The sequence below is a fragment of the Amphiprion ocellaris genome, chromosome 3 (genome assembly GCF_022539595.1).
Source record: "Amphiprion ocellaris isolate individual 3 ecotype Okinawa chromosome 3, ASM2253959v1, whole genome shotgun sequence".
NCBI lineage: Eukaryota > Metazoa > Chordata > Actinopteri > Pomacentridae > Amphiprion > Amphiprion ocellaris.
In genome coordinates, this window is record NC_072768.1 from 19,892,005 (window position 1) to 19,917,885 (window position 25,881).

General features: G+C 39.7%; 1 protein-coding gene across 4 annotated transcripts in view; it reads right to left on the reverse strand.

The window, feature by feature from the left end:
- The window catches only part of lingo1a (leucine rich repeat and Ig domain containing 1a), a 138,808-nt gene that overhangs the window by 7,942 nt on the left and 104,985 nt on the right, over positions 1-25,881 (reverse strand). The window contains exon 1 of one of the 4 annotated variants that reach the window (XM_023297272.3): positions 19,019-19,881. The exons of the other annotated variants lie outside the window; for them this stretch is intronic. The gene's annotated coding sequence lies outside the window, so the exon portion shown is untranslated. Of the gene's footprint in view, positions 1-19,018; positions 19,882-25,881 lie in introns of those variants that run through there. 4 annotated transcript variants of the gene reach the window in all.

Below are 25,881 nucleotides of genomic sequence, written 5' to 3' on the forward strand. Positions count from 1 at the left end.
ACACCCTGCTACTGAGGTTAAGTATTAGTTAAACTGCCTCTGAAGATGATTATTGGTTCAGTTTTCCACAATATGTAATAAGCTTCCATATGTAACACAGAACATGTATACACTTAGAGCCACAATTTGGCTAAATCCATCTTAACCAGGAGTTTTTTGACCTTTAGCTCCCCAAGTAAGATTGCTCTCCCACTGTTGCACTGTTGCTTAGCTGAATTTTGAGAGAGAGGTTACCTTCGTGTCATTGAGAAGCTAAGCTGCCTGCTGGGATTGTTGGCTGGATCTGGACCTGTGAAATGGCAAGGCTTATATGTAAGCCGAAGCCCGACAGATGGAAAGCAAAGCCCTAATCCAGGCAAAGAAGCTGGTTGATGCAACAAGGTGCAGAATTCCAACTGTGGCCAGCTGTTGTCCTGACAAAAGTCTGCCGTGAAACCTGTCGACATGTTCCACCTGAACTTCACCTCCCAGAGGGGTAATTTTTTTTGTTTCTGTGCAGGTGCTCTGGCCACCGACGTCTCATTTCATCACACGGCATGAAATCCAATTTATGAGAAGCGATCCTATTTAGAGTGACCACGCAAGCATTAACAGACTAGTGTACCCTCAGCACGCATGCTTGAAAATCAAATATAATCACAGGGTTTTGTAATATTTACTACGTCAGCACCACAGACTGCAGCATGGGGTGGATGGTGGGCATATACAGCTTAAAATCTCTCACCAAGGATTTCTTCCAGACTTCCAGCTGTGGTTTGGTTTACACACCAAAAGCATTTGGTTCGGATCAAGGGAAGGAATGTGATTTTGTATAAATATAAATTAATGCGCTGCTTCACATTGAACCTGCAGAAAATCTGACCACTATCTTTCCATAACCTCGACCAATAAATATCAAAGTTGAACTTGTTGAAACACTCATTATCAGTAACATGTTCATTAATATTTAGGTTTCCTACAAAATGTATTTGCTGTTGAAATTCAGCTGAATATTGAGTAATATAATAATTTGAATAATTTCGCTTTCATGAAGGTAGAAAATATCGTTGGACTGTAACATTAGACTACATTTATTTTAAAGAGGGTTACCAAAATAAATTGATAAATGATTGCAGGTGGAAACCTTTTTTTGTAGTTAAATTTTCTAAAAGAATCTTTAGTTTCAGCTCATGATTTGCTATCTTAAGATTTAAGACTGTCAATGGGACAAGTCTAAAGACATTATCATCACTTCAGAGACATTGTAGATGCCATTTTTTTTACATTAGCGTTTGACATTTAATAGACTAAATGATTGATTAATCAAAAAATACTAATAAATCAGCAGATCAATTAACACTTTAAGCAATTTTTTTTTCATGATCACAAATATTCATTCAACGGGTTGGAAAATCTTGAATAAAGTATGATATAAATTCAAGACAATCTGTTTACAGGCAGTGTACAGTTTTGTATGAAAACAAACAATTGCTAGTAACGACTGCAAAACTGCCTCATTTCCAAATGGGTGCAACTGCGTGCAAAGATCAGTAGTCTAATGATTGTGGTTGTTAAAACTTTGAAAGTCGTGTTTCATCACACTGAATTCAGCCAGGCTCTTAATTTGAGCATTTTTTCTGTTATTTTTTTTCCTTTTTACAGATGTGGTTGGGTGTTATGTGACTGAGGGTGTTGTGTGCCATTATGTAATGCTCCATCATTATTAAGCTAATTAGCCTCGTCTCCCCAGCTCTGTACAAAGAATCACCATTCATTTTTTGTTCTTAAGGGGATGTGGATTCAAAGAGGAACGGCCTCCAGAATGTCACACTTTTATAAAGTGGATCCAGGATTTTGGAAGGACTTGGATCAGCACTCACTAATGAGCCCACACTTAATCACAGCATCCAAAAAAATAGAAAAAAAAAGAAGCCTGCCAATAGCTGTGTTTAGTGGAATAACCGAAAAATCAGATATCATTTGAGAATCAAAGCCACTTTAGACTGACATTCAAGTTCTAATAATGTTAATCCTCTCAGTCTTTGACAAATAATTCATATTTTATCAAAAGCTGACAATATTACCTGTTTTAAAAAACTACAGAAAGCTGTGTGAAACTGACAAAAAAGGCTGTATTTTTCACTTTGTACTTTATATGAATATATCTATTGTCTAATATTTTGCATGAAAAACCATTATAAATTTTCACCTAAACTATGTGTGAGCAGTGTGCTATCTGTATCACACTCTTAAACTAATATCACAACTCAAATATTATATAGATTTACCTTCTAGCTCTAAAAGCAACCAATTTATTCTCTACTGATATAACCTTGATCAAATTTCTTCGAAATGCCTCTGAAGTGGAACAATATTACACAAAGTTGCTCTGCCACGGCTTCAATTTACGTTAATTTCGGTAGTTGTTGTGCATTTATAGATTTCTGTGAAGCCTGCCAAGCAGTTCATAATCAAAAGTGAAGCTCCAATGCCTGTGTAAGCAAGCAAACTAGAAATAAATCAACTAATGCAACTTTTCGAAATTAAATAACATGGGAATGGATTATGGTAAACTAATTCCAAAACAGCACTATAAACATTATTTCTTTTCTCTCTACTGCTTGTTTTGTGTGTTTTCTCTTTGGACTTTGTTGATTTAAAACTAATAAGACTGAGATTCTACAGCCGTGCTAGAAACTCTGTGAGGCTCTACTTCGGCACAGCGTTGTTTGGAGTTGAATGATAAAATCAGAATGCTGTTGGGTCATTTACTGTTGCAGGTATGTGGTCATAAACCAAAGACTGGACACAGTAAATGAATGTCTGCAACTAATTTTAAAAACAAACTTCACACTAATGGCATTTCTAAATAAAATTTAGAGCGCAAAGTTTTCAGGTCGGTCTTTTTTAGTTCATTAGATATACAGACAAACATACTGCACCTACTGGGTCGATAAAAGTGTGATGTATCATAGCAGATGCAGCACATTTGGAGTGTTCAGCAGCACAAAGTAACAAAGCAGAACAGAGAGAAGAGTGAAAGATTGAGCTCCCCCAGAGAGGGCTGCTGGAATAGCCGTCCTCTTTTGTCACAAAGGCTGAGAGAAAATGCTTCACACACACATATATATACACACAGAGATGTTCTAAAATGTCTGTTGGTCTGTATTTTGTTTTGTCCCCTGATGCTGCGGCCCCCACTCTGAGGTCTGATCTTTTGGGTTGGGGACAACTTGCTGACAGCGGCTTAAAGACTTGATGCAATTATGTGAAAGGGGCACACGGCCAGACATGGACTCCTCTCCCTCCACTGCAGGAGACGCCGACCTTCACTGCTCCAGAGGCAAAACTGAAAACACCGCTGCCATAGCAATGAATGTAGCAGAAACAATAACCGTTGAAGGTCACAGAGCTTTATATTTTACAATGGATACTGATCTCAGATGAGTGTTTTGGTGTATGGGCTGAGCACGGCCTATTCTACTTTGTTTAGTTTGTAAGACTGAGATGCTACCACTAACAAGTCCCCATGAGGTGCTTTTATAAAGTCTGTTTCAACCAATGGGCCAAAGAGATTTATTTTCTTTCAGTCAGCAGCACTTGTCATACTGTGTTCTAAAATGATCAGATCACAACCTTTGTTATCGATTATAAAAATGACAATAAGAGCGAACTAGGCTTCAAGACATTTGTTGCTGCAAGAACGGTTTAAGCAATGAAATTAAAGTTTAAAAAAATACTTACAAATAAACCGATTATCAGGCAACTATGTCAAATATTAGTTTATTTTAGATTCTTAAATGTGAGGACATGCTGTTGCATGATGGAATGATCTTGTCCGTCAGTAAATCATGTTAAAAACAACTTCAAATTATCAGTTACTTTTGGTTTTGACTGGTGTACACTGAGCAAATAGTGTGTGGGCACATATTTGCGACTGAATCTACTTGAAAACAGAATTCAGTGACTGAAATGAACTTTGTGGTAGATGTGAGCCTAGTAATGCTTATGTCATATTAAATGTCTCTAATCAACTTTAGATTGCTTTACATCTTCAGTACACAAAGCAGACCCAAAGGAAACATTAAAACTTTACACAATCTTCAAAATTGCTTTGAAAACACTACATTAAATGGATGGTATAATTATTTGTGCTGCAAAGCATGTGTATATTAATATAAGCCCAAAGCTAATAAAAATGAAGACAACTAGAATACACAGCTGTGTATTCAGTGTCTTTTCATCCAAAACTAAGAAACCTTTTCCTTCTCTGGCTTAAAGCTCCTGATTAGGAAGAAACACTGACGTGTCATCATTATTGTTATAATGAATTCACAGGCTATTGTGCACAAAAGCAAAGGAGCTTAGGCAAATAAACAGTTTTCCCCATCATTCCGTTGATGAGCAGCCATGAAAACATTAACTTATATAATCATCCATCTTTTCTTCACCTCCACAAGGCCGCTTTCTTTGCACAATTTTAAATCCAATTTTCAATGCGAGGCAAGAGAATCAAATCAAACCACATTATAAGATGAGATCCACTAGCCACCTGAAAATTCACTCCTTCGACTACCTCTGCTGTTCTTCTCCTAACACTGGAATTACAAGCTTTATTTGAGATATAATTATTCTCTACTGTGCTGTGCAAAAGTGTTACGCACATACAATAAATCTATTCAAAAATAATGCCATGCTCAGTTTCATTAAGTTCAGTAAACGGAACAAAATAAATAAATCTAATCAGTTTGGTACTGATCAGATTTCTCCTCAATGGCCTGGATGGATATTTTTGTACCGACTACGTATATTTTTATATATGGGAATAAATACAGAAATTCAACAACTGATGTTGACCAAACTGAAGGACATTTACAATCTGAAACAAACAAAACCCCTGTCAACTCAATCACATATCCTGCCAGAGCATCCCAACGAATTTGAATAATCCACAGTTTTGCTCAGAATTAATCATTCATGAGTGATGAGTTAATATTATGCAGCAGAATCAAGCCCTTACCTCTTCTATTGCACATAAGCATTCGCCAAGACATAGTGTCAGATTTAATTTAAGAATGACAGTACTAATGCAAATCAAAACAGTCCTCAAGTAGAGCTACGGGGGGAGGAACTGGTATTTGAAAGGTGAAGATGTTAAGATTGTAAATAAAAAATCAACATAAGAATCCTACTGGATCTTTCCAAATTAATTCAAAAGGGGAAGGGAGGATAAATGAATGTTTTGCGAGGGGGGGTGAACACATTACTCTTCTCACTCAATTTGTGAGTGAATAAATTTTTCCCTTAGATGAAGTGAGTGGATTTGGCAGTTACCCTAAGTGTGTGTGGATTTGGAGTGGGGTAATTTGTTTTTGGGCGGGCTCTTACGTCGGCTTACGGAACACCCACTACATCAACTCCTCCATATATGTCTGTAGGATGTAGCTTTAATAGCAGCGACTTCACCGTAAGCTGCACTGGTTCCTCAATTAAGTCAACACGGAAACATGCCTTCGTTTCATAATGAATAATTTAGGCTATATCTTATCGGCTGCTCGGAAGTGTGATGGGCACAGTGTGGAGAGGCTCAGGGCCATATTGACTTTAATTGTGACTGGCATCTAAAGGCTTTCCTCCCAGTGTGGCGGGGAAAATGTCCTCTTTGCTTAGCCGGGCCTGCAGCTCACAGTGAGGCCTTTAAAAGGGAAATGAGCTGTATTTAGTTGATAGCGAGTTGACTCTGATGCAGAGAATGCCAGGCGAAAGCACCGCAATCAGAAATTGGAGGATACTGCTGTTGCATGCCGTAGCAGAGAGCAGCATAGATTGCAGACAAAACACTGGCAAAGGCGAGCTCCAGCAATGCAGGGGGTTTGTTTACAACATTCATTATTGTGTGCCAGGATTTATTTGCTGCAAGTAATTACCAAGGAATACTTGTCGGGTTGAAAATGATTTTGCACTGTTAAAAGGTGCAAAATGTAAAATCAACTTCAAAAAATTAAACTGTCAACAGAAGGAAGCAGCGAATTACAGAGAATTTGTGGTGTTGGTGTCCATCTCCATTAAAACAAACAAGGAAATGAACAGTTCCTCCCAAAGGTTTGTGGTCCCTCCTCCTGCCGAAACTAAGAGAGCTGGTCAAGATCTTGCTCTGTAGCTTATGTTATAGCTTGTTGAACTCAGTGTGTAAGAAAGTACATACATTAGGGACATCATTTACAATGTTTTTTAGTAGGTTTATGTTTTAAGTAGTTACACCAAGAATGCTATTGCTGTTAAAGTATAAGGTGGTATTACAAGATGGGACAGGAGAGCTTGTTAGTATGCTTCATTATATATCTCAACAAAATACACAGGCACCTTTAGCATAGTGTCAGAATTGTTAATTCTTTACATTCTGTTGATAACTTTAACTATTTTTTCATTAGTTTAAACCAAAAAAATACAAATTGTACTATTAAAGGAAAATAATAAAGGTGTCACCACCTCACTGCAGAGAGGAAGGTTTGAGGAGGACCAGATAGGATGCAAAATAAATTGTATTTTATGATTGCTTCGACTGCTTTGAGATAAGCAGATTTGAATTAATCCACTTGACAATGGCACCACTTAGGTGTGCTGATAGATAAGAAAGTGCACATCAGAAATATCAAAGATATGCTCTGAACATAGTTTACATTATTGTCATAATTGGTCCACCAGAGTGTGCTGATGTGTTTATTATTCAGCTGGAAAATACATATAGTATCTTTGTTGCAGTTCTTTAAAGACCAAGGGTAAGTGATTTCTACCCAAAATGTTTAGCAGTTTGTGAAAAATATAGAGTAATCTGATTTTTAAAGTTTGAAATATCATCATAAGTATCTGTAATAATCTGGCTTTAGCCCACATGTTAACTATTTGCTGATTTTGCTTTCTGAGGCACATCTGGTAATGATTATTAAATTAAATCAAATTAAATTAAATCAAGAAACATTCCTCATATTTTCAATAATTACACTAATTGTTCAATTTATTTAGCATCTTGTAACATCTACTGCACAATGACAAGTTTGTTTTTATAGTACCTACGTACTGTATGTTCAAAATTCATCAACCTCAAATACAGGAGAAAAAATAACGAACTACTAATTATTTTAAAAAGTATATACTGAATAAAATCACATTTAAAAAAAAATCTCATCAGTCACTATTGGTATTAACCTCAGCATAGTGCACCACTCAAGTTCTAATGTATGCACACAGTTTGTTTTGTTATTTCTTGGCTGATACTTTCAATATCAGGGTTTTGCTAGAATCCTCTTGGAATAAGAGATTAAATGGTTGATATCAGTTGCAAGGACATCTAATAACGCAGTCCTGAAATTGGACAGCCATTCGTATTCAGGCAAGAAATGAACGGTATTGAAAAAGTTACAGCAACAGTCACAGAATCTGTCTCCCAAGGCTTTTCTCTTCTTCTATACAGCATGTACCATTTCATGTCTTGCCACTATCGCATATTCCACACGATTCAAATCAAGAAAATAAGTAATAGGACAACTTCCCTCAAGCAACCTAAGGTCATTTTTCTCATTTTTGAAATGGCAGAGTTCTTGTAAATAGTTGTTTTTGTACGACATCCATGAAGGTGAACCTAATTCAAAGACAGGAAGGACGGTATTTCATGGATTTAGATTCAGATCCAATGTAACCACACCTTCAGCAAGGTGACAAAGTAGGAGATTCAATACACAATTTCATCTTCAAACAATACATTAAAGGGAGAAGAAATAAGGCCTCTTATTTTTTTTCATCTTTCTTTTTTTTTTTTACCCCCACGCAGTTCTCGATTTACGGCTCTCAAATGGACAGACTCTTCTGTAAACTGCCGGTACAAAGTCATTTCAGTTTACTCATTTAGGATTTATCTCTTCCAATGGCAAAGGCTCAGACAAAAACACTGTCTCATGAGTGCTTTATCAAAAACCAGAGGTGCATTATAAGAACTGCAGTAGTCAGCCAAAGCTCCCAGGCAGTCTGTGTCTATGCACCTTAACAAAACAAAAGGTGTTTTTTTTGTTTGTTTTTTCGTTCCCTTGCCAAAGAAATGTGAGAAAAGTCAAAAGGCAGATTTAACCTCCCAAACAATTAGTGACAGGTCTGCAATGTATCACCAAGGTCTCCCCGTTCACCATCTATTTATATGGGTAGGGTATTCTGGCTGTTGTTTTAATGAGTGTTGACCCAGACTTCCATCTGTTGACTTTCGGCACTAAAACATAATGAGAGTGGACCCAGAACAACAAGGCATTCGAAATTCATAAAGTGTTGTTCTTGCACTGGCAAACAATGACTCAGGATCACTACTCCAGCTAAAATGAATCATCTGATTGTCTATGCAAACGAAATGGCGCCTGTTGAGGTATGCAAACTAATTGTAAATGAATTGTCCAAAGGCTACAGTCCGGAAGGTTATTGATTCAAACAGCTTTCTGTTGATAAAATGGGCTGGACAATTGACACATAGCAGGGAAATTACAGAATGTATGATATGAAGTTGCTAGACACAACAGCTAGTATAAGAGCTTTTGTCAAATGCACAAAAAAAAAAATTGGGAATCGATCAAAAACAAAAACAGTCCGGGGCTCTTGTGAGGGTGCCGGACTGAGATGTTTGACCAGACTGAGAATTATTATAGATTTTTCCAACCTGTACCACAGTTCATCAATAAATCTTTTGATTCATGCCTTCAACACCCAGTATTTACATTTCTCTCTTTTTCAAAAAATAATTTCACCGGGAAAACCATAACATGTCAATACTTTTTTCCTTCCTTTCTCCATTATCCACTGAGAGACGAGCAGGCCTGGCCGAGCCCACCGGGGCTCCGGTGCAGAGATAGGGGAGCTTAATCCATGTCCTCTGAGAGATCGCCCAGAAAGATGAAGCCTTAATTAGCCAGATAAAACCCCACATAATGACGCTATTGATAGCGACTGGGAAATAAGGTCTAAGAAGAAGAAGAAAAAAAAAAGACTATCATATATAAGATGGCTTGGGAGACGGTTAGTGAGGTAACTGCAGTGGATGGAAAAAAGGGGGCAGTTCACTCTCATCCTCAACTTCAGCAAGGGAGAACTGTCTCATCTCTCTGAGCAATCCACCTGCTCCAAATTCTCTCATAAGAAGCTTAGAGAAAAATGCTGACCTTCATATAATCAAAGATTATGTGGAGGAAAACAACAACAGTTTTGGAGTACTTAAGCAACAGCACTCATGGGAGGTTCAAGCAATTAAAGGCAAAATTACTTGTCTAAGCTGTCCTTGTATCCTCCCATTCCCTATCTTTGGTTCCCTGTAGTAGGAGAGGAGGTCATAAAGATAGTGAAAAGAAGAGAACCACATCTCTACAGCTCTGCTAATCTTAGGGGTACTAGAGGGAGCAGAATCTCTCTTTAAGAAAGACAATCTAGGTATTTCACATGCTTCACATGGATCAATGACAAGGTGACCCAGCATAGTAATACCAGATGGCTTTAGGGTTGGCAAAGACACCACAAATCCCTTGTCAACACTTGTGCACCCCTTTGAAGAAGTTACAGAAAAATGCATTAGAAGTTTATTCCTTTCAGCTTCTTATCCTTAAAGTAAATCTGCTAAAACGGATTTTAAGTGGTACAAGCTCATTTACAGCATGTGTGGATTAATATCTCTTAACAATGAGGAAAAACCTCATTAGAGTGAGAGTGCAACTCGAATCAAAGCCCATCCGGCCTCAATCTGCAGAGCTAGGAAGTGAGATCCATTCTGCCACTCATGCCTTAATTAATGAGAATGACTGTCTTTTTCCTTTGTTTCCCTCCAAAGAGCATTGCCTTTGTTGAAGCACGCTGACAGGCAGATGATATGCTTGTGGACACACATTTTAAAATTTCATTCTTTGTCGTCTTGTCATGTTATGCGTGTTGTGATGTAACTTGTATGACATTTACAGAGGAGACTTACACCAGCACCACTGAAATGCAGCTAACTCTGCTCAAAAGTCTTTTGGGCTTTTTCTCAGTCTTAAAACCTTTGCCTGTTCTGTCTGGATTATAAAACACTGTATTTAAACACCTGGCTGAGGAATGAAATAACAGGAGTAGTGGATTAAACAAAAAGCTCTCTGGTACCTGAGTGCAAAAATATTTCAATAACTATTCAAAGTTGAAATGATTATACTGGTTTCAGCCACTAAACAGCAAAAATATCAAACATTATGGGTGCTGTTTCTTTGATAAATTAATTCAATGCTTTATCTTTGGCTTTTACGATTGTCTGTTGGAGAAAAATACATTGATGACTGGAGGAAACAGTGAAAGCTTTATTTTCTGTTACATATAATTAACCTACAAATCTAAAATTGATAGATTCATTAGTTCTAGCTGCAGGTGCAGTACTTGTTTACATTCACCTGAAAAATGTGACAGCAATGGCCCAGTGCACACATGACAAGAATGCCGGGGCTATTATCCATCCTTAGCCTGCCATCTGAGGCTGATGGACCAGCTGCCGTAAACTGGAAGAGACACTACATATTTTCCTTATCGCTGTTTTACTCATTATTACCAACATGGCAGAAACAACCACAAGGAAATGCAAAAGAGCTGAATTATTTATTTGACATTTGCATATCTACCACAGGTTCAGGACCAGGGTGAGGAGGTATTGTATTATGGAGGGAGATTACTCCTGAGGTTTCTTTTTAGGCAACAAAGCCAGATTCACCAATTTACACAGCTCATTCCTTAAAATCAAAAGCGGGGATTTAATACATAGTGAGAGTTAGACCATATTTCACTGTGAGATTTTTGTTTTTTTTCATCTGACATTGACTCATTCTGTCATTATAATAACTTTTGCCCACCTTCGCATCTTCCCTTGTTAAATCAGTCGTGAGACGGAGGGGTTAAATTGCCTGGACCAACCTCTCGGCCCACATCAGCGCCTCTCACACCTGATCTTTCTCCACCCCCGATTCCCACAGGTTCCCAAACTACTTTGCACTTCTGTGGTAGCACGTCACACACCGGCATCCAACAAGGTCAAATGCCATTTCATTTTCTCGTCTTTGATCGCCGACTGGCTCTTTCATCAGCCTCTCCCTCCCCGTCCACCCCCGCACTGCCACCATTTTGCCAGTTAAACTGCCCTCACTCATCCCCCTCAGATTTAGAGAATGTGACCGGCAGGAGCTGAAGTTCAAATCTGTCTGTCCAGAGGTAATACATAAGCAATCGATCTATTTCAAATTGCTGAGCTCTAAAGTCGTAACTATGCTTTGCTTTTTTATCAGATGAAAAAAAAAAAATTTTATCCAAGCGGACCACAAGGCGCATTTCGGTGTGGCAGAGTTAAAATGTCAAACCCTCCTACCGGTAATCTGCTTCTCCTCTCTGTGAATGAAGTTCCTGACATTCACAAACACATTGATTATATGAGCACCTCCATCTTGGCTTTCTGCATTATCATCCCCATCCATTTAGCCTGCAGAGCAACCCAGCTAAGAGAGTAGCCTGTAATTTGTTCTTTCAAGCAAAGTTCCATCAAGCTGAGCACATATTGCAGAACAGAGCTTCATGTCACCGCCATACCACATCAGCATGGCATTTCATGTAAAATTGCTGTTAATGTTGCACCATGTTGCTGCCCTCACCTTGTCACTTGTCAGCAGGCTTTACCTTTAGGTATTTTATGCCTCCCAGGTAAAGGATGCTGAAATAAAATGGACGATGCATACCCTATTTCAACATTTCAACACTTATACAGTTACATGTTTTATTTAAGGAATGAACTCCAATTAGACAAATATGTTAATGTTCAGTCATGTTAAATCATTCGGGGTGTTTCTGAAATGATTAATGACTCTCAGCTATTGACTAAATGCCTAAAAACTCATCTCTGTGTATCAAACTCACATATTTACAAGTTGGTGTTATTTTTTACAATGAAAACAACCCCTTGCTGCTTTAGACAGGCTAACATATACTGTTGCTGAAATGCTCAGTCATGATGTTGACTTCATATTTCGCTCATGATGTGTCTTTTAGCATATAATAAACACTAAATAGACATAATGACATAAAAAAATATCATTCTCACCTAGACTGTTCACCGAATCAGTGTGCAGTATTTAGGTTACTATACAGCACATCCCTCGACTGTTCAGCTGGTGTGTGTAGCTTCAGATATCGTGTGTAAATATGGACAATTTGGATTGAAGACTGACTTTGAAACTGAATACCGAATTAAACACAATGGAACGCTGAAAAACAATGGGCATGAAGTTACACTACAGAACACTGTGAAATCCAGGCTGATATTATAGATGTTTAACCAACTAACTGGTTGTGTTTGTTGAAATTTCCAGCACCTTACCTCCTGTTTAAATGCTGAAGAATGTTAAATATTGCACAAATCATATGAGTCTGAAACTTGAAATGTGGAGTTTTATATATATATTTCAAATCGATAAAGTTCTATTTTGCAAAATATCTGTATTTTGAAGAGTTATCTTTACTAACTCAAAACAAGACAACAACAGTGTGACTGATGTTTTTCTTGCTTGAGTTTCTTGCTTGTTTTCATATCATTATAAATTGAACAGTTTGGGTTGTTGGCTGCTGGTCAGACTAAATAAGCAATTTTGACACTTACTTTGGCTCCGGAAACTTGTGACTTGAGATTTGTCTGTATTTTTGGAAATCTTGCCGAGCAAATGATGACGATGTTTTGGGAAAAAGTATTTCTCAGCGTTTTCTGCATCTATAGATCACTGACATTCTAGACTCAACAGGAATAACTGTGACAACACATCAACAGCTGCAGCATAGTGTGTCACATCTGAAAATAGAATATGTTTAAATGCTAGAATAAAGCAGATAAAAAAAATAGACTCAGCTGCAATAATCAGGTAGTTCAAATTAAAGATATAGACTTATTCTAGAATATGTAAATGGGAAATGGCACTTAAAGTCATTACCTTTAATATTTGACTATTGTGATTATAAAATGACAACTAGTTTGAATTTAAACACATTTCGAAAAACATCAAAAATCCCAACATTTCTCCATGATGTGTGATGGTTCAGTTTTAGGTCTGATTGTCTGTGGGATTATTGCTGCTTCTTCACGTCTGGCAGACCAACATCTCTTCGTGCCACCCAGTCTGGTCGATAAGCTGAAATCAGACCTCTTGTTTCCTCCCTGCACTTTCACTCTCTTCCATCAACAGTATTAGCAGTTCTTTGTTACAACGTTCTGTCATTCCTTTCTCTCTCTCCCACTCTGCGTTGACAGCGAGTGGGTGAAAGACATCCAGAGCGAGGGGGGGAGAAAGAGAGACAAAGCAGAGAGACAGAGAGCTTTTAGGGAAGTTAAACTGAGAGAGCGATATGGAGGGAGAGCACCAAAGAGATGGAGAAAGTGAGCTTTTAGGGAACTAAAAGCCTCTGCCCCTTTATACCTCAAAGCAAGGCCCCTGTTGTCTTGAATCACATGATGAATGGGAGCAGACTGTCAATGGATAAAAAGCAACACTGATCTGAATGAAGGAGAGGATAATGGGCTTGAAGCACATTAAAATGTCTGAATTATCTGAGAACACTTTAATCCAAATATAACGGAGGATGGTCTTTCTATACGTTGGGAACATTTGAACAAGAGTTTCCATCTTCTTAATGAAGTCTAATGGGATTAGTGGCTGTTAATGGAACTTTCTGACAACAACAAAACATGTTCACAGACATGTTCAGAACCTATTTAAAACTCATTAACTCAACGTATGCACAGTATGTAAACCTGAGCTGGTACGTACCGTAAATACTACCTAAAATATATCAAAACGTGATAGGTTTCAGTGTTTTAAGCTACTGTCTTTCCCTTCTCAAATTGGAAGAGACCTGTAGCAGATTGGGTGTAAATGCCAACTCCACCTCTAAGTAGATCCTCAGTCTGCCTACTAGACAAAGGAAAAAGAGTCGAGAGTACTAGTGCTGCACCTAAACACCCAACTTCGTGAACTCTGAATCTCAACAGGGTATTTTAACAGCCATTACATCAGGGAGGTGGGGCACAAACACGATTCTTACTCCCACTTATGGAAAATATCATATGCTCCATTCAAGTGTGGCTGTGTAAGTGGAGCTGCTGTTGTCCCACAATTGTGTTTCCAATTGTGACTGAATAACACAGTTTGAATAGACGCTTTCAGTAGAACAGATGCAACATATTGTAATTTTGCTGACAGCACTAATCATCACCACTGCAACACAATTTATTCAGACTCTAGTTATAAATGCATGTGCAAATATCAAATGGGACAATGATATCCATTGTCTAGAGTTGGAAAGGAGGGGAGGGCATTGTACATAGCAATGGATATGTAATTCACACTGCAAAAAAAGAAAAACATGTTTTTCTGTGTCCAGCCTATACACATGAAGTGTAACTAGCATTACATAGTGGTTAAGAGTAATCAATTAATGGAGTAATGGATGGATATTATATGTTGATGAGGAGTAAATGAATGAAATTATGGTGAGTTTGTCCTAGTGAGCCTTACTTTAGTGACTTCCATTAAGATGTCTTGGCTCAAACCCCTTATCCAAAGCTGTCATTCTGAAGCCACCAACTGCCTCAGCTGATGTAATTTATGGCCCACTAGCAGCGCAGCAGAGTGACATTCACACAATCATCTTGAAGATAGGTGTTTAAGTCTTCCTGGCAACAGGGACCCCAGCATAGACACTCATTAGTCCATATGCAGTGAATACAAATGTCCTCTCCAGAGGGTTAGAGAGGAGCCTTAGTAAGCACAATAACAACTTCCCAACCCTTGACCCATAGCCTCATCCACTATCAGTGCCATTTTTAATGAAGCATCCTCCAAGGGCCTATATGGTTTATGGCAGGATACTGTTTCAAGAGCTTGAGAGTTTTGTACTTAATGTAAACTGTAATGTAAATTAGCCTGGAGGATCATCAGAATGCTGGCAGTGGTCAAGCATTATTCAAATAAAATCTAAATAGAAGCTGCACTGAGGTTGCACGTATACTGCTGGACGTGCACTCTACACATACTATCCCAGAATCCATCTCCCCCGGCTGTTGCCAGTTGAAAACATGGCAAGCCTGCTTGTTTTTGTGGACACCTTGATTTTTCACATGGGCGTAAAAGGTGAAAGTACTCTCTGAAAGCGCCTTTACAGAAATTCTCCTTTTCACAGCACTGTGTTGTAGATCACAATTAGCAGCACTTCTGTGACTTTTTCTAACATGACTCCTTTAAATGTGAACGGACCCTACAGGCTAACGTGAACACATGGCATTTAGACATGCCTCTAACATTCCTCTAACAAGGCTCTACACGGCAGTGACATTTCACTAAAAGCATTAATTCAAATACTAATATAGTTCTAATGGTAAACTGGGTTTTTCCTTCATGGGAGATCTGTAAAACAGCCATTTCAAATAAAAGCCAAGTTACAACAGGATGTGGATATTCTCTGAAGCAGTTCATGACAACACAAGGCGGTGACTAAAAGCCACCCTATTTACTGTGGAACAAAGATGTAATATTGCCGTTTTCTGACTAGTATATTTGCTGTCATAAATGCAAGGTTACCGATTTTGTGCAAATTCTGGATAAGGGTATAGAATAATTATCGTAATGTTCTCAACATCATATGATTTGGGGCAATACAACCATAATTACAGATTTGATTTTAGAAATGAAACAGCGAAAGGCACTAATAAAGGTAAAGTGGAGGGGTTGCATACCCACATGTGTGTTTATGTGTGTTCAATGCAGCATTTACAGGAGGAACTTTTGAAATGCAGGGTAAAATAACAGATATCCAACAAAGGTTTATTTTAGCAGCATGATTCGTTTGGCGTTAAAAACAGGGTCTTCTTGCTGTCTGGACATCCACAGACATGCAAACCAGTTAAGGTGTTCCACTGCAAGAACTGCACACCAACAATACATCTAACCTGTGCACTGCCGCAAAGAACAAAACCACATTTTGTTCAACATGTCAGTGCATCTTTTGCAGAGAAACATCCCATTCATGACAACATGCAGCTGCTACATTATAAGAAACAATACATGATGTTTCATCAGCTGCATTCACTTGGAGCAGGTTAGTCTTAAGGGAAACACCAGAAAAAAATAGACGCTGACACAGCTGAGGAGATTTTTCGTGCAGCTCATCCACACTGTCCGGGACACTTTCCGAACAAGTGAAAAATCGTAAAGGGACTGCACTGCTGAAACTGAGAGGAAAATCAAAAGCGGTGATGACTTTCTGACAACACTTGCAGCTGTTCTTCCTCCTTATCTGTTTCAAAAGATATCCACCAAGGACAACAGTGACTTGTGAACAAGATTCTCCCTCTCCCTCCCATCAAACAGTCACTATGATCCCACCGCAGGCCTTTTACAAACATGCCATCCAGCCTCGGGCATCCATGTGTCAAGACAGGAGTAGCATCAAGTGAAGTTGAAGCCGGGTCTTCACAAAAAAAACAGCATAATTGCTGTCCCATGTGAAATCTCTCAGCACTGTGTCATCGTAACATTATGTAAGCATCATGGCCTCACAACTGGGAGCTAATAAACACCTTGTCAATGCAGTAGGTGTCATCTTTACACCCAGGATGAGTGTCTCCAGGAGACATGCGAACACGTCATAAGCCAGCATTAGCCCGCTCACTAACACTATTGGTCATTTAGTGTGTTGTGAGAAGGCAAGCCTGTGATCAGTCATCCTCCACTAACATCACGGTCCACACCATCACCACCCACTCTGTCTCGACTGCACCTCTGCCCCAGTCTGCTGTCAAATCTATGCTGAAGCTGATTTCTTCCATGAATGATTAATTCTGCACACGCTCTCCGGCGGATCCTGTTGGTTTGCCATTCCATTTTCTCTACATGTGATTCAATTACAAACATACTAAGATATAACCATAATTCACTGAAATATGATGCTGTTATGAGGAGCCTGATTTTCCTGTGATATTCGATACTCTGTATTATATTGTCCACTATGTAGAGGTTTAGGTTATTGCAAACATTGATCAACGTGTTGTAATTCAATATAGTATGTCAACAGCAGCATAATGTTGTAGGGATGTGAGGGAGGGGAGGGGGGCCATTTACTACACGTATGCCACGGCACACTGCAGGGCAAAGAGGTGAATCCTATTGATGACTGGAGATGGCCAAAGTGAGCGGCCGCACATTTGTTTAATGAAGGCAGCCGGGGCGTCTGGACAAAGCGGATTGAGTCAGCAGTGTCCCAATCATCAAAGAAATCAGCAGTAAAAAGAAAAAAAGAAAAAAAAAGCATTTTAAGCCTGGAATTGCAATTAACACAAGTGCAGGAATGTATTTAAAAAACACACTCTGTGTGATGGGGTCACTCTAAAGTCACTATTGAGCTCAGTAAAGACCAAAGCAGCCGAAAACCGGCAAAGACATACTGATGGGAAGGCACTGTGGCTCAGTCTGGGGGAAACAAAGAAGTCTGGATGGGCTGTAGGGCACCTATGAAGCCCCCTGTGCCACACCCTTTGCCCGTGTCTCTGTGTGATATCTCAAAGTGTATCAGCCATCTATCATGTTGGATTGTGCGCCCTGATAAAGCCAGAGAGGCTGCTGCTGCTGCTGCTGCTGTTCTATCTGGCTGTCCGCTCCCTCCGGCTATTTATAACCAATAGAGCTACAGCACTTTATGAATGTCTGCAGGCACAGCATCACACAGCCTTCTGATTCCCTGCAGTTTTTGTATGCATTATACACATTATATATATATATATGTGTATATATATATATATATATATATATATATATATATATATATATATATATATATATATATATATATATATATATATATATATAAAAATAAGAGACAGTCCTGCACAATGAAGGGAGAGAGCAATTCAGGTGGCCACTGTCATATTATTCTCTGCAAATGCTGCCTTGAATAGCAAACAACAGACGGAGTGTGGCACCATAAACGCACAAGTTTCATCTCGTGTCCTGTACCGTCGCAGCTCAGGCTATATATAGATCCCATGCCAGTTGTCTTGTTGAAAACAAAGAGTCCCAAGTGGTTTTTGATGATCAAAAAAAATAAAAAAAAACCCCATGACTATATTGCTGCAGAAGCTCGCTTGCTTGCTTTTTGTTTTTTGTTTTTTTTTTGTTATACGGTTGCCCATTTAACAGATAGCCATCTTTGCAGATGAATAAAATGGCATACGGGGAGGATCACGACTGCCTCATACTTCCACACAGAAATGTTATCTCAGCAGAGCCCATACGTGGCCAAATAAAGGCTAGATTAAGACAACATTTTGCAATTCACTCCCCTCCCCACGCACATACACACGCACACACAAGACACACACACACACACACACACACACACTGCACATTCCGCCTCACACACACTCACATTCGTGGGACAATTAAATTTGATTAATGCTTTAAGCCTGCATCCTCCCAGACGAGCACACGCACCAAGAGAAATTACCAGAAAAGGGCGATCACACTGTCAGAATGTGCCTTGATAACAAATCGATAATTTAATTTGGAATCTACGTGGATTAGCTGTATTTATACCTGCAGAGGACGCGCCTAACCCCACTTCAGTCCCCCCCTTTCTTTTTTTGCTTTTCTGTCCTGTCAACCGATGCTGCCCTGACCACTCCAGACTTACGGGGCTTTTTTAAAAAAAAATTATTTTGTTCCCATCTGACATAAGAATGAGCTCGGAGGAGTTTAAAGACATCTTCTCTGAACTGATGTCGCCACTTCACATATTTTTCTTCCAAGTAGCCCCGGAGAGAGCCGGGCTGAGCTGCATTCTGGGTCTCAAATCTTGGCCTCAGCCCCACATTAAACCGCATTGACATGAGCACGGACACCGAAATGGATCTGCGTAAAAACAATCAAATAAATAAAAACACCCCATTTTTGCGCCTCCTTTGCCTGATACTCACCTGCTGTAGCCTTCACTGCTTCCAAGCATCCTTTCGCATTTCTCCCCGACGGCAACTCCCAGCCTCCAACACTCAAATTGAGACGCACTATCTCAAGTCCATCGCCTTGAAAGACAGCTTTCAGAGCAAAATAAAAAAAAAAACAGCAATAAAAAAAGAGGCAGAGAACACACACCAGCCAGACGTTTTCTTCCCGATTTCCAATGACTTTCTCCACACCGCGGTTTTCTGAGATGACAGCAGTAGTTAAAACGGACGACCCACACACACACACGGAGGCACACACGCACGCACACGGGCGCGCAAATATACAGCGCGATCCTCCCCTTGGTAATGGGACTCCTTGTGCGCCCGAACTCGTCCGAGGATGGGAATAAAGAAGGAATGCAAATGGCAGGTAGAGAGAGAACAACTCCCACGCAGCGCTCCCGATGCACAGCGCACAGCTCCTTGATGCAGTCTCTCCACTCCACAGCCTCACACTCTCAGCAGCGCTGTGTGACTGGCTGTCGTCAGTGGCACAGGCAATCCGCTTGCTGGAGGGAGGGACGGAGATGATCAGCGGAACGCACTCTGCCCGGTGTCCTGCTGAAGTGTGTGTGTCGCCTATGTGTGTGTCTGTGTCAAAGCTGTGCGTGTTTGCGTGCGTCTGTATGTGTTTGACCACCACACAGTCTGCTCATTTGCTGGGTTATTTATTTAGACCCCCGCGCGTTTGGTTAACCTGCCTTTATCAGTGCAGATTTGTCCATCCAGATTCCCCCCTCTTTGCCGGCGCGCAATCCAACGTTGACGCGCACGCTGGCGCACGGGCACATTTTTTGTTGTTGTTAAAAAAAAAAAAAATGTATTCTGAGGGTATCAAAAGTAGCTCAGGTTACCTTTGCAAACATGCAAATGTCTCATCGACAGGCTGGTTGGCAAATACAGAAATAAAATCAGATTGAAGTCTCTCAGGCTGGAGTGGAGACAGGCAGGGAGAGAAGGGAGGGTGCTGGAGTGGGGGGGAGGAAAGTAGCAGTTCCTCTTTTGAGGGCCTGATGGCACTGTGGGCTTCAGATACTGCAGACAAACACACAGGCATCCACAGCACAGAGCCTGCTCCATGAGGCGGGCCTTCAAGTACAGCCTGTGTTGTCTAATAGCCGACATATCTGATCCTTTATCCATCTCCTGTGATTTTTAAGGCAGTTTCAGGCACAGTTTGCAGAGGGTGTTTTTGAAAGCAGAAAGAGAAAATGTTCCCTCAGAGTATAACTCTTACACTGTACAAGCCACTTTTCTCATCTCACTGGCTTTAATATGATGCCAAACAGAAAACAGATTTGACTGGTTTTCTTGAATATGTGATGGGGGGGATCATGGTCACTGCATCTTCTTAAATGTACTGGGATTAAAATGAGTCGGCTTTCAATGCGTTTGAGCACAATGTTGTATTTTAGCAGCCGAATGAAAGCTCTCCTTTGTGATCAATGCCCAAGAAGTACACTGATTAGCTAAGGCTTTGTGGGATGACAGCAAATTGGACGGATTCCTTGAAGATATCTGTTAACACCGGGCTGTGCTCGACCGTGAGAGGTTCCAGTTCTGAGTCATTAGTTTGCTGCTGCTTATAGGTGGCGAGGTTGCGAAAAATGTCAATACTGAAATAAAAAATTTGCTTCTTGTTGCTTGTCTTTTCCTGTGCGTGTGTGTGTGTGTGTGTGTGTGTGTGTGTGTGTGTGTGTGTGTGTGTGTGTGTGTGTGTGTGTGTGTGTTAGTGGGGTTCTTGTCTATTTTATGAGATCATAAAAGTATTTTATTATTTTATTCAGACAATGAGAATATTTTAATCTCAAAAACTATTAGTATCAATATTATAGGCAAAAACGACCAGCACTCAGAAACTGCTATCATCTGCATGATATTTTGCACATTTTGTAAATGCCAGCATTTTAGGCACCTTATTGCTGTCATGCTTCTTCTTGCTTTCTCTGTAGCTAAATATACCAGGTAAAACCTTTAACAACTTGTTTAACTGGGAAGTTAAAATGTGCATTTTTTGGACATATTTAACATGATACATAGACAGAACAGTGTTTTTTTTTACTAGGTTTTCCAATATGAAAAGCAAAACTAAATCCATTCCATAGAACACAAATCATCAATTGGATTTAGTTTAAAGTTTTCAAAGTTTTCAATTTTTCAAAATTTTGAGTTTTAAGCATTTACCATTTTATTTCAATTAAAAGAGTGTGCAGAGGACTGTGCAGATATTTCATGTGTCGCAACATTTCAAATCCACTGCTGTCATTGTGCAGTCATTTGCATATTTGTAATTATCATTGCAGACACCTGAAAGAATTTCTTTAGTTCTTCTTGCAACCAGCTTCTATGTAATTACTGCAAAAATGTAGTATTTTAGCAACTGAAAGTTGCTTTCATTGGTTGCATCTGTATATATTAAATGCATGCATTAAAAACGTGCTATCTTTACATTGAGCTGGAGATGAAGTGATTCTAGTGTTGACAGGGTCAAAGGACAGTTACAGGACTCAGATTTTAAAAAGCAGGTTGGATTTTTCATGGTTCTGACATACGCTGCATTATTTAACACACTCATCACTTGTTTACTTACTCAAGTTTTCACTCGAAGACCACAACAGAGAAAATTCTACTAAAATATTTGTCTGACTATGTTAAAAGGTGTTTCTTTTTTTCTTGCACCCTAAAGATTCCCTCCATAGACCCTTAGCGCAACTTAAGTCAGTCAGGCATCACAGCTACATGTGAATGTCATCAACATCAGTTCACGCATGGCCAAGGTACCCTTGCAATGAGGGATTCAGGGTATTTTCTCCATATTTTAGAGCTGTTTCCCACTGCCTGGCTGTGAAACCAGTCCTTAAGGAGGGGTGGGGGCGCTTTTTCTTTCCAGATCAGCACACTAAAGTTGAGCAGATCTAAACTCAGCTGCAAAAGTACCTCAACAACTACTTTCGACTTAAAGTCAATTGACATTTACAGTATCTCCCTTTGGATACAACATTAAAGAATAAACAACTGAAATACATTTTAAATGACAAACATATTTCATTTGAGCACATGGCATTCATCGCCTATTCCATAATCATTTTTAAGTAACACAAATTAACCAACCATTATTCGCATATGTGCAGCACTGGTTAAATGTATTTAGTGTTGCTAGATGAATAAAACCCAAAGAGAATGAGATTAAAACAGGAGAAAATTTGCTCTGGCAGGATGCTCTTCATGGAAGGGAGGAGAGAGGCTAAGTTCATGGTCCTTATCCCTGCCTGCTTCATCTCCATCCTCTCTACCCTGCTACGAGCTGCAAACAACAACAGAGGTAACAATGGATACCTAGTGACGCCATGGGCTTTGAAAGCATCCCATCAATAATTAATTTGTTCTGCTCTGTTCCTCAACACTGGCACGCATGCTTGTCCTTAATCTTTTGTTATACTGGGTGTGAGAGGTTTCTGTCACATGGACACTCACGACTCTGAAAGATGAATGGGTCTATGATTAAATGATAAAATAACCATTTGCTTGCTGTGATAGAATCCTTCCCCTCACCTCCTAATGAGCATCAATCCTATTCTGATATTCAGACATTTAGCAGTACCATTATAAGAGAGCTACAATATTAGAAGATTTTGCAGAGAAATAAAGACATTTTCAGCCGAAATCATGAAATGTGTCTGTAAATGAGAAGAACTTCAACACCAACTTAATTTAGATTCCCTCACCCAATGTAGAAGACAAATGGAAACTGCTACATGAAGTTAAAGCTAATGTATATTCACCAGAGACACACTGTTGATTTTGGGAGGGTTTTTGCCCCTGTGGTATCTCTTGACATTGCAGACTGGTCTACAATGTGTTGCAGCCATAATGTATGTAGTTAGACACCAGCCAGGGGTAAAGTGAATAATATTGATCATCTTGGTGGGCAGTGCAATGCTGTGCTGAGAAAAGTTGCGTCATGGCATTCATATGGCTGTTATTTTGACATGAACCACCTACCTAAACATTGTTGTAGAGCGAGTACACCTTCCCATGGCAAGAGCACTTCCTTTTGTCAGCAGTATTCCAACACGACGTGCTAGACTACACCACATAAACAGCTCAGGAACAGCCAGAAGAACACAACAAGAAGCCCAAGGCTTTCAAACTCCCCAAATCTTAAATTGATCAAACCTCCATGAGATGCGCTGCCTGAGCCTTGCGGTCCCACCATACAACTCACATGAGCCAAAGGATTCGTAGCCAACCTCCCTATGCCAGACACAAGGAATGCACAGGAATAGCCAACTTTCTCAAAATCAACAGCTACAAACCTCCAAACATGAGATTAGCTCAAGAATAGTGCATAGAGAGCTTCATGGAATGGTTTTTCCATGGCCGAGCAGCTGCAAATAAGGTCCACAGCCTTACTTCACCAAGTTGAATGCAGTGGTGTAAAGCACACTGCCCCTAGACTCTAGAGCAGTGGAGACATGTTCTTTAGAGTAATGAATGATGCTTCTCTGTCTGGCAGTCTAATGGGCGAGTCTGGGTTTGGCGGTTGCCAGGAGAGCAGTAATTGCCAGACTGCTTGACCTCTTAGTTCCAGTGAAAGGAACTCTTAATGCTTCAGCATACCAAGACATTTTGGACAATTTCATGCTCCCAACTTTGTGGTCCTGACCTTGACCCGACACTTTTGGGATGAATTGGAGCAGAGACTGAGGACTTCTCATCCAACATTAGTGTCTGTCCTCACAAATGTGCTTCTAGAAGATTAGTCACAAATTCCCATAAACACACTCCTAAACCTTGTGGAAAGCCTTCCCAGAAGACTTGAGGCTGTTTTAGCTGCAAAGGGTGGGCCAACTCCATGTTAAACCCTACAGATTAAGAATAGGGTGTCACTAAAGTTCATGTGCGTGTAAAGGCAGATGTCCATATACTTTTTGCAACATAGTGTAAATAGATACACCAATATCGTGTGATGATTGAAAGACAGATGTGAAAGTGTTCATGAAACGGTGTTACCTAACAGTTCAACATCTTGTGAGTGAAGGATTTTTTTTCAATGGTACTGGACAAGGTCAGTCATCAGAAAAGAATCAGTCTTCATTCTTAGGTTCAAACAACTATTTGCACCATGTTGTGACATTGAGAAAAATATTCTGCCATTGAGAACAAATGAAAAAATCTGCTGTACAGATGGTGGATGTCCTTCCATCAAATAAATATGTCAACATGCAAACAAGATACTTTTTTGTTTACAATGCATAGCAAACTAATAGAAACTTTATTGCTGTGTTACATATTACTTTTGTGTACATTATGATTCCAGGAACATGGAGTGCCAGCTACTCTGATTCAAGGCAGGAAACCACAAATAGACGGATACAGACTAAGGCAGATGGGTCCACAGCAGCAACTTTTTTAAAGGGAGGTGAATACAGTGTTGTCACTCAGCCTCTCTGTTCATTTATCCTTGTGGCCAATTGTGGTATTAGAATGTAAAAAATCTCAAATGGCCCAAAAAACTTTCCCGCACCAATGACACCAACATAAAGAGATACCAAAAAAGTCACTTTGTACTGTGGACATTCATTCAATGGATGCTTTATATTTCTCCGAGAGCCAACCACCCCCACCCCCCACCCCCCCAACTATTTTAATGTGCATGACATCATCCCAATGTAAAGTCTGTGAGTTGAGCACAAATGCACAAGACATAAATAAGTGTAGTGGGTCAGATAACACAGTAGCCAGAAACGTTTTTGCCCTATGTGGCGGGTGAGCAGTTTTCATGGCTGGCCAACATTTTTGAAGTCCAGACTCCAGTTCTTATAATATATCCTTAGTCCACAGCCACAGTAATACCATGTTCTCTTTTCACAGTAAAAAAAAAAAAAAAGACAGAACCCCAGAGACAGTAGAGCAAAATTATTTGCCAAGTTATTTCCTGTGTTTTTATTTATTTGAGTAAGGACAGCCTCTCATCATGCAGCAGAGGCTCAGACAGAAGAAAAACCCAGACATTCTGCTTGTAAGACTGAGAGGGTTATGCTAAATTTGTCCTGCTTGGTCGTGTCAATATTATGACAGTTTTCCAAGGTCTGCAGGGTTCAAAAATATTCATGCCTAGTGGGTGAATGTCAAAGGCACAATCAGGGAACTGGCTCTGGCACAAAAATTCAATGCAGTGTTCTTTGTGTAAATACTCCACATTTTTGATTATTTGTCTGCAAAGTGATGCCCATTGTTCCTGTACTTACTATCAGTCACACTGTGAACATGAGCAGAAATGTTCCCACAGCTAAAAGCTCTTAGGTCATGGTATGTGCTTCATAAAGAGATCCAGCAGTGTGAACATTGCAAGTATCATATTAAAACATGTTTCTTTACTTGTGGGTTAGATTAACACACAGTTTCCAAAAGAATCGCCCGCACTGCCACGGCAAGACCAATCAATCTGTCTGGACACTGCCCCTTGTGACCTTTTTAGCTGTGGCTCCCTAAAAGCTTGTTTTACCACAATCCTGCAACATGCCTATCCTTCTGACCTTTAGATTGAATACTTTAGTGGCGCAGGAACTTATTACATTTCTGAACTCTTGAACGTCCTTGCGGGTTTTCATTGTTGGACTGTCTCTTTCCTCTGCTTCCGCTGTATGAACACAAACACATGAAGATTTCCCTGTATGACACATTATCTGACATTTAAGCTTGACAAATCCACTGTGCTTTATCACAGAGCACAGACGGGCAACGCAATCGTTAAATGGAACATGATTTGCAGAGCAGTGCTTATTCAGGGACATATTACCTATTTTGCCTTGTGAAAACACAAAGTATTCAAG